Here is a 16,177-nt window from a genome sequence, read left to right on the forward strand (position 1 = left end):
AAGCAGAAAAGGAATTTATTCAAGGATATTGGAAGGCTAGAGAACCAGGCTTGGAAAACAGGTAGAAACAAAGCTGGCTGCCTCCCAGAAAGACTCACACCATGGGGGTTCCCCAAAACAAAAGGGGGGATTTAGATGCTGTGCGTCCCACAAAATGACGAATTCTCTCTCACTTGTGGATGCAGCACCTGAGACTCTCCACCCAGAGAAATGTTGTTGGTGATTTTTGCCGTGGCTGGTGCCAATGATCACATTTCCTGTTCTTCTAGCCAGGTTTCAAATCCCATGTGCACCCCATCTGAGAAGGGTCCTACCAGGAGTCATCTCCTATGCCTTACCCTGCTTATCCCTCATGATGCTAGAATCATGTTTTCCACATACAGCTAGTGGAGCTGATAGCTTCTGGCCTCTGATTCCAGACCAGCCCTTGCACCCTGCCCCCACTCATACACAAACGCCCCATCCCATGTCTCCCCAGTCTGCCCCACTTTCCTGGAAGGAGGGCATTTGATCTCCAAAACCATCTACTAGGACCGCACCTTCTTCCCCAATCGTTTTTCTCCCTCCTCCCGCCAATCAGTAAATATTTACTGGGCATCTGCTACATGCCAGTAACTGTGCTGGGTGCTGAGAAATAGGATAACCCCTTCTTCATGGAGCTTGGAGTATAGGGTGGGGCACAGGCATTGAGTAAAGAACCATACAATATCTTATTACCAACCGCAAGAAATACCATGAAGGAAAAGCTCACCAAAACCTTGAACACTTTCGTAGGGAGACCTAATTTGGTCTTGGATGCTTCCCTGGAAAAGGGACATTTGAGTTAAGTTGTGAAGGATGAGCAAGAGTTACAGAAGAAGAGAAAGGAAGGAAGGAGGGAAGGATAAAGGGAAGAAGAAGGAAGGAAAGAAGACCATTCTAGGTAGAAGGAACAGCGTGGGCAAGGATTCTGAGGCAGAATGGAGCTAGTCTCCTCCCAGAAGTCAATGAAAGCAGGGCGACTGGAGCTCCTCCTGTGAGAGGAAGAGTCATGCCACCCGAGGCTGGGGTGGCAGGCATGGCCCACATTATGGATTTTAGTTTTTACCAAAGGGCAACAAGGAAACATTAGAAAAAATTTAGAGGAGAAGTTGGGGCCTGCAGTGTGGAGAACAGATTGGAGACAGCCAAAGTGGATGAGGGGGTCTGTGAGGGTCCAGGTGAGAGATAGAAGTGTCTTGGGCTACTGAGTAGTGGCCGTAGAATGGAATGACGAGGACAGATTCAAGACATGTTTAGGAAGCGAAATTGACAGGACTTGGTGATGAGCAGGGGAGGGGATGGGGGCAGGGGATGAGGGCGACCACCTGTCTAACATGACTCAGGTTTGTGAATTGTGCAACCGGGTGGATGGTGTTAGGGGAATGCTCATTCTCCACTCCTCGTGTTGCCAGGTGGAGGGACTCCTATTAGAGTGACACTCCTCAGTTCTGTCTCCCATATGATTAGTGTGTTAGGGAGGAGGAACTGGGCTAATGTGGCTCAGAGCCTTCTGGGTTTTCTAGTCATCTCTCCCTGCCACAGACCGGTGGTGATCTACTTTGTTCTCTGAGCCATACAGTGAGCTTAGTGGGGCTGGCTCTGCCTCCCATGGCAGAACCCTGCGGTGTGGGAGGCACGTTCAGTTCAGGGTGGTGTAACCAGTTCAGCCAGCCCCAAACCTTGGTTCTGACCTGGAAATGGAAGAGGGCTGTCGTTTTCTTGACCCCCCTCCAAAGCCCCAACAGCTGAAGGTATATTTACTGAGATAGGGAACACTGAAGAGTAGGTTTTGAGCGAGAGATCATAAACTCAACTTTAGGTCCCTTTCCTGGCCACTTTGATTTCTAAACTTTGGCTAAAAATGTCCCACTACATCAGCACACTTGCCCACATGCCTCTTTTTAAAAATATCTTGGGGGCATTAACTACATCAAAATAAGAATTTCTAAAATTTTACTTTGCTTTGGCGGATCAGCCTGGACTTAAAATCTGAGCCAGGTCTCCTCAGAGAGGTGGGGAACTTGCACCCCATCCTAGGGGATAATACTAATAACAGTAACAAATACCATGATTGAGCACTTAACACATGGCCTATACCTAAAGGTTAAATGGCCAGAGGCAAGGCCACCTGGCTAATGGGAAGTGAATCTGAGATTCCAAAGCTCGTGCTCTTAAACACTGTGCTGAAGGGGAGGATGTGCTGGAAGAATTTTAAGCACTGTGTGAAAAGTAAGAGACACAACTCTTTCTCATGCTCTCAGCGGAGAGATTCCTACGATCTATTAGTCTCTGCTTTCCTCTCCCCTCCAGGCTGGTCCTGCGAGCCTTTGAACTCAGAGCTGCTCTCCTTTCCTCTCTTCAGGCATTTTCCAGACATCCCTCCCCCTTCTAATGCAGGGACAGCCTGTCTGGTAAAGCCTCGCAAATTCAGCCAGAATCATCTGGAAGAGTTTAGCAGGCAGGCAGGGAGGCCAGCCTGAAATTGAGTTAGCCGGGATTCTGCCTGAGGTTCCTCACATCGACTGTGCGATGTAACCAGCGCCCGATGCAGAAAGCAGGCTGCTCTGGAGCTGGTCATGAAGTCACCTTGCTGCCATTTGTTGCCACTGGCTTGTCCTCATTTGCATCAGGAAGTAATGCTGCTGTGAAATTTGGTCTCTTTTAGTTCTGCGTCATCGCAGGAGGGCACACCAACCCCCTCCCCCCAGCAGGCTGTCTCAAACCCCCTGTACCTGGGCCCGGGCCAGGCGCTGTCACAGCTGCGTGCCGAGCATGCTCTGTGATCTGAGCATCTGGGCACAGTCCTCCACCCTGCGTCCTTCAGGGGCTCCCCCGGGCCTCTGTGTCAAATGAGGGTAATAACTGTACCAACCCCAGGGAGCTGTCTGGGGAATATATGACTTAATATATGGAAAGGCTTTTGGCGCATACTAAGTGCTATAAAACAGGTTCCTGTCATCATCACCATCACCATCAGGGCTTAGTTTCCCACCTTCATTCTTTTTTTAAATCAAAACTAAGTACCATAGGTAATATTATTTATTTAATACTTTAAACACACTTTGAATAAACCCACTTTTGAAACATAGCCTCCTCCTAAGCTCCAGCATCTTTGAAATCACAGGTTTGATGGTTTCAGTTATATTTTTAAAGGCTCCTTACGACAAATGCATGCCTATTGAAATAAATACCTTCACCCTGCAGGGCTAAATTGTCTTGTGCATGACCAGGGGTCCTCTGCCCTTGCTTTGAGGAACACCAGTGTAGGCGAGTGCTGGCACATAGCTCAGTTTTCTTGTCTGTAAAATAGATGCAACGTGATGATGACCCTGCCTCCCAGGCCAGTGGCTCTCTTCTGCAGCATTTGGCTGTGACCGTGCTTTGCAATTCACTAGCCAAGCTGATATCATGTAGCTCCCCCATCCCCTCCCATTCCAGGTTTGCAAAAGGAACTGCTTATCACAAGCTTCCGCCGCCCCATCCCACCTCTTTTTGGAAGTTATTGGGCTATTGCTCCTATTTTTTTTCTCATGTGTTTCCTCTTCTCAGGCTACAACGGCCCCCAAAGCCTATTTTAATCCTACATCCCCGCTCAGCAATCCTCCTTCTTATCTTAACTCTCCCGAGGGTGTCAGGCTGGGTTGCTATACTCAAGGGACAGAGCCCCCGCCCAGGCCCCTCCAGCTAGCCTGGAGCCCGCCTCAGGCTTCAGAAAGCAGAATTTCCTGGAGTTTCATCTCCACTGCCGTGGGCTCTGCTCTTGCTCGCCTGTCCACCTAACTCACAGGTCCAGAAACATCTTTCTCTGCCTGACCAGCACAGGCCGCTGCTCAAGCCCCGCTTTTTCCTTCTGCCCGATGACTCATTTGGCATTCCCTCTGACCGGAGCTTCTTCCTCTCTGTCCACACAGGCCAACAGGGAAAATCTCCCCGGGAGGTCCTGGGGTAACTGCAGCTCCAAGTGGAGAAGGCTGCAGCCTGGCGGGGCTGTGCTGTGGGCAGAGGAGAGGACGGGAGTAGATTCCAGGCTGATGCCTGGGATGCTTTGCATTTCTCTGACTCCACCCTGCCCAGCCAGCGCCCAGGGCTTCACAAATGTCCATTTAGAAAGCTCGACCCTGTTTACATGGTGAGGTCCCTGTGGCTGACTGGCCCCCCCATCAGACACAGGAAGAGCAGAGGGAGCTGGGCACCAGCTTTAGAAAACTGATGACAATAAGATTCTTTTTATTTTAGGGGAAAAAGGAAAAAATGCCTAGAAACAAATCCAGAGCTGCTCCCCGAAGAGTGGAAGGGAAGAGCAGTTTTCAGTTTCTGATAAATTTTACTCAGCCTATCACGTCCTGTGGAGTCTGGAAGAAGGTGCAAACAGCCCTTCAAGTGTGGGTCGTATCTTCCAAATCAGTCAGAGCCTGTGAGGTTGGGGGTCGGATGCAAGTGTCTTTTCTCCAGTTGGGGATCCCTGGGCCTGCCTCAGCCCTAGGTCCCTTGATCTAGGCCTGAGGGCCTCTCCCATTTGGCCCTCTCTTCTTTCAGCACCCCCACCCCAAATCCTGCCCATTCAGACTTTCCTACCCCGCTGCTCCCACTCCCGGGTCCTGTCTCCCATCCTCAGCCTCCAAGACAGGGCAGGCATTCGGCCACCTTGGGTTCTGCTCTGCCTAGGTGGGGACGGGGGCAGGGGCGGGTGGAAGAAACAGGTTTTCCTTCGGGTTCTGTAAGGTGAGCTGAGCTTGCTCTTGGCCAAGCTGTCCTCCTTGGTCTATCTCCTGTCTACTGATGTGCTTACAGAATCTCTGTGCTCCCTCCACCTCGAGTTGGCCTAGCTTTGGTTTCTCGGGGCCCAGGAAAAGGCGGGGGAGATGGATGGAGGTTTGTTATGGTCTGATTGTTTATGTCCCTGACACATTCATATGTCGAAATCCTAACCCCCAAAGGTTATGTCTTAGTAGGTGGGGCCTTTAGGAGTGATTAGATCGTGAGTGTGGAGCCCTCCTGAATGGGATTAATGCTCTAATAAGAGAAATCTCACAGAGCTTCCCAGCCCCTTCCACCATGTGTAGATCCCCAGGCCATGCTGGTACCCTGATCTTGGACTTCTAGCCTCCAGAACAGTGAGCAATAAATTTCTGCTGTTTATAACCACTCAGCCTATGGTATTTTGTTATAGCAGCCCAATAGACTAAGGGTTTGAGGAATATAAAGACCCATTCTGCCCTGTACATATATTTAATTATTTCATCAGAACACTAAATTTAATTTTTTTCTTTTCTTCTTTTTTTTGAGGAAGATTGGCCCTGAGCTAACATCTGCAGCCAATCCTCCTCTTTTTGCTGAGGAAGACTGGCCCTGAGCTAACATCCGTGCCTATCTTCCTCTACTTTATATGTGGGATGCCTGCCACAGCATGGCTTGACAAGCGTTGTGTAGGTCCACACCCAGGATTTGAACCAATAAACCCCGAGCCACAAAGCAGAATGTGTGAACTTAACCGCTGTGCCACCAGTCTGGCCCCTTTTTTCTTTTTTTTTTTTTTTGAGGAAGATTAGCCCTGAGCTAACATCTGCCACCAATCCTCCTCTTTTTTTTTGCTGAGGAAGACTGGCCCTGAGCTAACATCCATGCCCATCTTCCTCTATTTTGTGTGGGAGGCCTGCCCCAGCATGGCTTGACAAACGGCACATAGGTCCACACCCAGGATCTGAACCAGCGAACCCTGGGCTGCTGAAGCAGAATGTGCAAACTTAACCGTTGCACCATTGGGCAGGCCCAAAATTTTGTTTTTCTATGGCATCTATTTCATTGTACTGGCAATTGTTATCTCTTACTAAATGAGGTTCATAAATAGCTGTTCCAGCTCATGGAATTCTAGGGAAAAGAGCTTCCAGAACAGTGATATGGTGTACTTCCCACAAAATGAAGCAAGTTGAAGGCGTTTGTGAGCATCAACCCTCATTCTAAGAGCCTCATCTGGTGGGGTGGTTAGTAGGTGATACAGGGACATTTACAGCAGAGATTATAATAACAATGAAATAATAGTTCTTATCATCAAACTACAACCTACGTGCTGGGGCCTGCGCTGGACCGTGAGGACTCAAACTTCAACTAGATGTGGTCTCTGTCCTCAAGGGCTCCCAGCGACTCAAAAGAGTTTGAAATGACCCTTCAAATCTGCTCTTCTCTCTCACCAGCCCAAACCGAGCCGTCCGCATGCCATCAGATGGGGACAGGTAGGACTGAGGACTGTGCTCCACCACCTTTCATTCCTTTATGATGTGTGCATGCAGATTTGGTGCACATGGTGCAGTCTGCACGTCCTTTTATATTTTCATCACGCCAGACTTCTTTTCTGCTTCTCCATTAAATTCCCAAAGAGGAGAAGGAAGTGTGTTTATTCATTTAAACTGCTTTGTGCAAGGGTCTGCTCAGCCGAACACCTGGACCGTATTTGGAAAATGATGATGTTGATGTTGACAAAAGCTTGAAAATTGAATAACTATGTCATGTGCCCTGTTTTTAAAAGAAAGCTTGGCTAGAGCCTAACTAAAACCGCAGACAGAATTCAGAAGAGGGTTCTTTCAGGGAAATGGCAAAAGAAAAGGATTTGCAAACCCGCCAGATGAGAGAACAGAGCTCCTCCTGGCAGTTTTGTCTGCCTTTGGCGCTGGCCGGGTCACTCCCAGAATCACACAGCATCCCTGTGGACCTCATTCCATCTGCTTCTGTCTGTCGTGGCCCAGGGCCCATCAGGTCCTAAATCAGTCCCAGACAGGCCTGGGCTTCCTCTGTGAGTCATCTCACAGCCGCGGTGACCTGTGCAGCATCAGAGCGCCTCAGTGAGATACTTCATTATTCGTCTCAGTGTCCATCCAGCAATTTCAGAAGGAAGCTGCAAGATATCGTTCTATGCCTAATCAAAAGCTGTCTTGCAAAATTGCTTCCAAAGCAAAAAGTAAAGCCAAACAAATACAACCCTAAGATATTCCATTGGTCAAGCTGGGTGCTTCGATATCAGCCTGTTACATGCAGCAGTGACACCCCAAAAGTCTCTTGTGGAGGCTTCCTTGACTCCTTGTGACCAGAGGTGATACTCAGCTGGTGTACAGAGTAAAGACAACTCTGTTCCACCAGCTACCGTGGGCCCTCTCTTCTCTGGAAACGCCCAGGGAAGAAACTAGTATGGCTCCCTCTTGGACAGAATGGGCCACAGCCACACTGCACAGTTAGTGATGGAAGCCTCTAGACCCATTTTTCATCACCAGACTTTGGTAGCGCATGTCTCTATCTCTGTCCTGAGATACTCCAGCTGAACAGCACAATGATGAAGTGCTCTGGCAATCTCTGCATCTCTGTGGACCTGAAAGGTGTGCCTTCCATGGCCAGGGAACTAGAACTACGAGCTCCTGGGAGCTGGCACTTTCTCCGTAAATATTGCAAATGTAAGGCAAATTCTAAATGTAAGGCAAATCCTTGAAGACAAAATTCTAGAAGATATCAAGAAGAAAGAAATGGAGGGGAAAAAAAGAAAAAAGAAAAGACAAGTGACCAAGACTGATGCATAAACACAGAATTGGTAGAATGACACTGGTTCCCAAGAGGTGATCCTTATTCCACTGGTGCTCAAGAAGGGCGGGAGGTTCTGTGTTGGATTGTGAAGGCGCCTTGGGTGTGTCCAATAATCTGGGCATCCTCTTTGCCCTTCACTGGGTTTCAACTTGAGAAACAGAAAAGAGGGAGGATGGTGGGTGTGTGGGAGGTCTGTGAGAGAGAGAAAGGTGTAGCTGTGAAAGAAAGAAACTCTTCAACTAACATCTGAGATTTGCCACCAGCCAGGAAACATTAGTAAAGCACTAGCCCAGGCTACCTGATGCAGGGTCCTCAGAAGTCCTGTGAAATAGTTTCAACCTGACAGCCTCTTACTCACCCAGTCATGTGTTTCATATTCTTCAATTCCTAGGGAAAGAGAAGGATGGGAACCTGGTGGGGCTGCAAGTAGCCTGGACCAACAATGAGAAGGAGCTTGAGTTTGGCGCTCACTCAGATCCCAACAGTATAATCTGTCTTGTGTCTGATCCCTCTTGAATCCCCTAGACATACTGGAAATAATCTTTGACAGTTATAGGATGGTTTGCTGGCTGAAGTCGCTGAGGAAATGGAAATTTGGAGAGCAAGAGCCAGTCCACAGTAATCTGTTGGCCACAACAAGCCACGCTGCAGACTGCCCTCAATGCAATTCAAGTCATCATTTATTACCAAGGCTTCCCTGTGGATTACCTGCTGACTGCGACCTACCACCTCACCAAACTGGTGGGAACAGATGGTCTAATGTGATGAGAGTATCACAGAGTAGCATTGGAACTGAGAGAGTCAGAGAGTGTCAGGGCTGGAGTGCCTTCATTTTACAGGTAAGGAATCTGAGGCTTAGGGGAGAAAATATTATAATTATTCATTCACATTTCTGCTTCTACAATTAGATTACAAGGTTTTCTAGGGTCAGGACTATGTTTTTGAAGCCTCAAAGCCTAGCACAGGGCTTGGCCCATAGAAGATGCTCAATAAATGCTTGTGAAAGGGAAGGAGGGAGGGAGAGAGGACTTGCCCAAGGTCACACAGGTAGCAGCAGCAAATGCTGGACCTCCCCGACAGACCTCTCTGGAGGGATACTGGCCACTGGGGGAGCCCCTCATCTCCTTCGCAGCATTGCCAGCTCTAGCGAATGCTCTTAGCAGGTCAGGCTGGCTATTGCTATTGCCAGGAAAGTGTCACTGATACCATCAGACCCCAAGGCATCTGCTGTTCCACAGCAAGGCCCGCAGGAACTCCCCTGGTCTATGCTGTGAACAGCATCAGAGGAATCAAGACTGCTTTTGTCTCAACTTTCCTGCTGGAGGGGCGAGGTCTGAGCTATCAACTTAGGCTGGGGCCTGTGGCCAGGCAGGACCCAAGGGTGCAGCAGAACGAGAGCCAAGAGTGATGCCTCCAGAGCGCAGGTAGGATGGAGCATAGCAAGGTTCTCATGCAAAGGAGTGGCAGAATTCTAGAAAAGTCAATGAGGCAGGGCCTAGGAAGCTGAGGTCCAGAGCACAGAATGGACCTACTCAAGCTCACCCGCCGTCAGGGGCAGAGGCAGATTAGAGGCAGGGTCCATCTTTTCATGGGAGGGAGAGGTAGCTCAGAAAGGAGAGGAGGAGAGGGAGCCAGAGCGAGTCCCTGAGGAAATGCAGTGCAGCTGCAGATGCTGTTTATAGGGCGGCAGCAGCCTCGCCCAAGGCATGTTGGGAGTGGGGTGGGAGTGGGCGCTCTTAAGAGAGCTAAGCTGGTCTGGATCATTCTGTGTTGTCTCGGACTTGCTGCACTTTCTGACAGCCCTGGGAATCTACCTTGTCTCTGTTCTTTGCCCTGTCCTCACTTTCAGGGTGGGGAGGGGCCCAGAGTTGGGAGAGACCTTCTTCTAAGCAACCACTAACCTCAGGGCCTTGTCAGTGATGTCACCGTCTGCAACATCCACAGACACTGACTGCGTGTCCCTTGTGTCCCGGGATTGGTGCTGGACCCAGAGCTTGGTCCCTGCCCCCAGGGTCTTAAGATCTTGTTGGGAGAGTGGGGCACAGTTGAGATGCCTAGCATGGGGCTCTCCAAGGCAGGCATGGCTCCGGGTACACCCAGTGGGTTGTTCAGAAGAAGTAGAAGCCTTGCAATGAGTTGGTTTCTTGTGGGGAGGTGAGGCTGGAATTGGAGCCCAAGCACCCCATGTTGGGGTGCTCCACATTGGGATGGGGTTTTGAGTGAAGTCCCTGCAGCAAGAATACATAGGGCTTCTTGCAGGCTTGAGGGAAGGAGAGCTATTGAGGTGGCCTCAGAGTCAGGGAGTGAAAGCCGGTGTTTTTCAAGCATTTTTTTAGCAGCAAAATCCTTCACCAAAGGAAGCCTAACTCAGAATGGATCAACCTGCTAAGAGCAGAACTGCTCTGTCCTCTCAGCTTTCCTCCTACCCCAGTGTGAGCCCCCAGAAAGTGAGCGGAACTTTACAGCTGGACCAGGTCAACCTCCTCGTCAGACCAGCAGGGACACTGAGGCACAGAGAGCAGAAGAGACATGCTCATTTGCTCTCAAGAGCAGAGGCAGACAAGAAGGCAGGTCTGTCTCCTGTCCTCAGCTCGGGAATTTTGCCGGTAGATCTTACTGCCTCCAGGACAGGGCTGGACTGGCGACAACTTCAGCCAGGCTAAGGAATGTGGGTTCCACGAGATGGGGAGCCATGGAGTGTGTTTGGACAAAGGCATTCTTTCCGTCATTCCATTTTGACAGCCCAGCTAGGACGGCAATCTCTTGCTATTTCAATCCCTTGATTGAGAAGACTAACATATTTGAATCATCTGAGAAACATCTCCAGCAGTGCAGGGTCAAGGAAGTTTGTGGGGATGGTGGTTTGGGCTGAACAGGGACAGATGCCATTGGTTGAGTTTTGGTAAATGGATGAATTGTCCGTGAATAAGTTCAACGGAAGAATCAGTGCGTTCTTAAACAGCAGCAGAAATTGCACCCGTTCATTGGCCTAATGATGTGGCTTTAATTAGAAACTCAAAAACAACGAAATAAAAGTGCTCCATCTTGAGCTTACAAATAGTGCAAAGAACTGATAAGTATCTTTGGAAGCCAGACAAGACCTTCTGCTTCTGTGTTCCTCAGGGTTTGTCTTGGCAAGGCTCCTTCCACTAGGCCTTACCAGTTTTCGTGACAAGTCTTAGTGTCAGTTACCTTGGGGCTGAGAAGGCTAGCTGGGACTTGGAGTGAGGTGAAATATCTAGAGTGGGTGGCACATGCATTTATTGGGTTTTTTTTTCTTTTTTTCTTGCTTGTTATTTTACACAGCCAGGCTGAGAAATCCTTGTCAGAGATCAGTCGCTTCCTGAGGTCTTTGAGTCAAAGTACCCCTCCGCAGTCACCTACAACTGCTCGCCCAAGCTCTGACTCCCCCCGGCACCTCCTGGTACATTATACGTCTGGAGCACTTTACAGTTTGTAAAGAGCTTTTAAGCTCATTCTCTCATTCCATCTTCACTCACTAAAGTGGCGTGAGGCAGGCCGGGCAGGCGTTGTCTCGATTTTAGAGATGGGCAAAGCAAGAGTCACAGATGCAACGTCTTGCTCAAGATGGTGTTGCTAGTTAGCATTTATTCAACAAATAGTCATGGTTTTATTCACATTTATTTGTGAATGATATTTGTTATTACAGCAGGGAGCTGGGTCTCCTGACTTGCTTCCCAAGACTCTGTCAGCTGCACCCGGCTCTTTCTCCTAAGGATGTAAATAAAAATGGATTTTCCACTGGAAATAGGTCAAATGACTTCATGCGGCCATAGGTAGTTCGGAGGGACCTGGCAAATCCTAAATGAGTCATGCTTCATTTGAATAACAAACCAGAGGAACTCTCAAGCCTGCAGCAGAAAGAAATAGAATTACACCGTTGGAGAGAATGAGTGGCTTTTAAACATTTTTAAGGCATAAAAACCATTCTTAAAATAAAGTCTTACCAGGCAGCTCAACGTGAAAGCCTATCAAAGCAGCATCTTTGCAGAACTTGAGGCCTCACTTAACATCCTTGGAAAACCCTCTTATTCATAATGAGGAAACAGGCCCAGAGGCCCAGGAAGAGGTGGCTCGGGAATTGGTGCCTGAGCAGGGGCTGGAACCCCAAACCAATGGTGTTCCCATTGAAGGGTCCCCATGAAGAATGAGCTGATTGTCCCAACTCACTTTTCGGTCATGTCCCCCACTGTTGCCCTTGCTGCTAACACACCCTGTCCTTCCTAGTCTCCTTTGCTCATGCTAGTCCCTCTTCTCAGAATGCATTTCTGCCTGTGAAACTCGCATTTTTCTCCTCCAGATCTAGGTCAAAGGGATGTCCCCTCCCCTGTGAAGTTTCCTTAAGGGTCATCGCAAGAGAGACTCACAGTCTTACTTCTGGGTCCCTCTGGAACCTTTGGTGACACTCTCCAGGCATTCTGCTTTGTCTTAGAGCCATTTGGGGCTTAATCCGACTCCTGAGATTTCATCCTTCTTGAGCACAAGGACTCTTCCTGAACCTAACTCAGCGTCTTCCAGCTCTAAAATACCGTGAAGCTATGATCTCAAAAGATGTTACTCTAGTCCTTTCCTTTTTTTTTTTTTTTATGGAATCAATGTACAGAAACAGTCTCATCTCTGAACACCACAGGCCTGGCTAGTTAGATTCTTTTAAAGCTAAACAAAGTTCCTCTTATCTTGTCTTCATCCTTATTCTCGAGCATTTCTCACGTAGCCTCACACAAACACTGTGTCTGCTGGACCTTGCCCAGGGCCTGTGAAACGACACAGTTGCTGCCTTTAGGGACACTGGTGAAGGAGTCCACCGGGACTGGGCCCCCATCCTGGCCCTGCCATTTCCTGGGGAAGCCACATCCTCCCTCGGAGCTTCTGCCCCTTTAGCCATTACCATGCCCACACCTCTGTGAAGTGCCAAAGACTGGATATACCTAGAGGCCTTTGTAAACTGCAGGCTGCCTTGTCGGCCAGTTTACTGACATCAGGGGGAAAAATTTAAATTTGGTTTCTAAGACTTTAAAAAATTGTGTAGTACCAAATAAGTGGTTGATCTGAATGTTCTCCTTCTCCTGAGTTGCTTTGACATTATATAGTCACAGGCTTCCTTCTGCCGGCAGGTTCAGCCCCAAGGCTCGTATTTGCTGCTCTGGAAATCTGCTCACTGTAGTCTACTGACTCCAGTTGAAAATAATTATTCATTCCCAAAATATTTTTTGAGCATCTACTATGCCAGGCTGTTATGAGTTGAATTGTGCCTCCCCACCCCTGGTACCCACCTCCTCCCCCACCCCCAGCCAAAGATATGCTGAATCCTAACCCCTGGTTTCTGTGAATGTGGCCTTATTTGGAAACAAGATCTTTGCAAATATAATCAAGTTAAGATAAGGTGATACTGGAGTAGGGCTCACCTTACTCCGATATGACAGATGTCCATATGAGGAAAGAAGAGACACAGACACAGAGGGAAGACTGCCATGTGAAAATGCGGGCAGAGACTGGAGTTATGCTGCCATAGCCAAGGAAGTCCTGGGGCTACCAGAAGCTAGAAGAGACAAGGAAGGATTCTCCCCCACAGGCTTGGGAGGGAGCATGGCCCTACCAAGGCCTTGATTTTGGCTGTCCAGCCTCTAGCACTGTGAGAGAATAAATTTCTGTTGTTTTAGGCCACTTACTTTGTGGTTCTTTGTTATGGCAGCCGTAGGAGACTAATACATTGGCATACTGGGGTCTAGCAGGGAACAAGACAAGCAGTCTTCCCTCATAGAACTCACATCTTGATGAAGGAGGCATGACAACACACAGTGATGAATAAATATGAAAATGGCAGATTCGGGTACTGAAGGGATTGAACAGGGTCGGGAGATGTTTTAGTTCTTACTTGAAGAAGAGAAGCCCGGTGTGGGGGAAGTAGGCAGGAACCGGCTCATATAGGGCCTTGAGATGATCTTGGGAAAAGAGATTGTCATGGAGCCAGGGTGGCTGTGGACAGAACTCACTGGGTTATTCGAATGGATGATGGTGGCTTGGAAGAGAATGGTGGCAATGGAGAAAAGGACAGATTCAAGATAACTCATGATGGTAGAACCAAAAGATCCCGTGGCTGAGTGGTTAAGTTAGCGTGCTTTGCTTTGGCGGCTCGGGGTTCACCACTTTGGATCCTGGGCATGGACCTACACACTACTCATCAAGCCATGCTGTGGCAGCATCTCACATAGAACTAGAATGACCCACAACTAGGTATACAATTGGGGCTTTGGGGAGAAAAAAAGAGAGAGGAATTGAGGATGAATCTAGATTTTTGGTTTAAGCCAAAACCATTTATTTTTGGGTAGATGGTGAGGTGATTTACTGAAATGGGGAAGATTAGGGGAGGTACGTGTTAGGAGTGAGAGGGACGGAATCAGGAGTTCTATTAGGTTTGAGGTGCCTGTGAAACATCTTTATGGAGATGCAAGCAAGCCATTGGCTATGTGAGTTCAGTGGCAAGAGGGCCGCCAAGTCCAGGGTCCTGCTCCCTGTTTGGGGACAAGAGATATATCCAAATCCCAAGGCCTCCAGCAGGACTGGAGAGAGTTTCTGTCTTCCCATTGGAAGACTTCTCTTTCTCCAGGATTACGGCTGGGCACACGCTCCCTGGGTGGCCCTGAATAACTGCTAACGCTAAGAAACTTGCTAAGTCGCACGGAAGTTTTCAGACTCCTTCAGAAAGTATTTTGTGCTTCAAAAGCTTCCCGCAGCGTCCTCAGAGCTGTGTCTAGCTTCATCAGCAGAGTCAGGTCTCCTGGGGCTTCCAGGATAAACTAGGTGGGAGGGTTGGGGGAAGCTGCAAATGACCCTGGACAGTATTCCCAGGACTCCAGGCTCCAGGCTGCTTGGCTAATTAAGAAAGCAAAAGAAATCTTTTGCTTTGCACAGACCCACTTCCTGCACAAAGAGCTCAGGGGAGAAAGAGCCAGAAATGCTTGCACTCTGGGCGGGCCGAGCCCCACCGTGGGGTGCTGACTCAGAAATGGCAGCTGCCTGCCCTGGGAGCTGGCAGTTGTTGGCACAATCAAAGATCAATTAAAACATGCCATTCTGGTTTGCTCTCCCCACACTGGTCCCTCCAGGGCACTTCCTCTCACTTTCAGCTTCCTCCAAAGACTTCCTTGCTGCCTAATTAACTTGGAGCCCAGTGGCCTGAGAAGGAGGCAGGCTGTACAGGAGGGAGGAGCATTGCACCAGGAGCCCAAGACCTGGGGCTTCTTTTGGCTCCCCCAGCACTGTTCCCGGGACTGTCAGCAAGTCTTTGAACTCTCGGGGCCTCTGGTCCCCGAACTGTGAAACACAGCGGTGGTCCACCTTCCCATCCTGTGCTTCCAGGGTGTCTTGCCAGTGAAGAGAGATTGCATATGGCCACGCTCTGTAAACTATAAGCTCCTCTCCAAGTTTAACAGTTTCTAATTTAACAGTTTCTATGACGTATAGCATAGACAATATGACAAAGCATATATTTTTAACCCATCTTAAAAGTAATCCTAGCAGAAAAAAAAAAAAAAATTCTTCTTTTCTAGTTGCAAAACAGTTTAGGGGGGAAGAAATCAACAATCCCCAAACTCCTGAAGTTTCTCGAAGTTGACACTACCTCTTCCTGCCCCAGGGGCCCAGAGGGGGAGCTGTAGCTGGGTGCCAGAGATTGACTGTAATAGGGGTTCCAGGAGCCTCTAAGGGAGGGTTGTCAGGTTGAACAAATAAAAATACAGAACACCCAGTTAAATCTGAATTTCAGATAAACAACAAATAATTTATAGTGTAAGTATGTTCCAAATATTGCATGGGATATACTCATACTAAAAATTATTCATCGTTTATCTGAAATTCAAACTTAACTGGGCATCTTATATTTTACCCAGCAACTCAACAGGATGCCTGGCTCACATCAAGCAGAGGGTTGGGGAGGTCTAGAAAGCCACTTGGATGCCTGATATGCCTTGCCCATGTCTCCAGGAGAAAGCCCTGCCTTCAGGGTAGGCTCTCCTTACTCTTCAAGCAATTTGGATTAAGGAAACAGTCTGTCTTTACTCACTCCATGCATATGTTTGAGGGCTCCCCATGTGCAGAAGGGCATTGTCCACATGTGCAAGACGATACAGCCAGTCACCATGGACTTGAACCTCAGAGAGTGTTAAAGGAAGGAGAGGAGACCACACTCAAAGGATACAACAAGGTAAAATGTTAGAAGGTGTTAGCTGGGGAGGAGGACCAAGGAGAAAGCAAGGTTTGGGCCTTCCCATCCCCCAGCACAGCCTCTCTCCTCTCTGACTGGGCACTTGGGACCCACATCTGTCATGTCCTTATGTAACTCTTCCTGAGAAGTCCACACACTGGAGTCCATAAAGGGCTTTACAGCGAGGTGCAGGGAAGCAGCGAGAGAGAATGACCGCAGGCAATGCCTCACCTGGGAGCAGCAAATTTGAGATTTTCTGCTGCAATTTGTCATTAACAACAGAAGTGCAAACAAAGGAGAAAGCAAAGAAAATTGGCCACTGACCCTGCCGTATCCCAGACTCAGGAGACTCTGGCCTGGGGCCAT

This window comes from Equus caballus, chromosome 19, assembly GCF_041296265.1.
Source record: "Equus caballus isolate H_3958 breed thoroughbred chromosome 19, TB-T2T, whole genome shotgun sequence".
NCBI classification, from domain to species: Eukaryota; Metazoa; Chordata; class Mammalia; order Perissodactyla; family Equidae; genus Equus; species Equus caballus.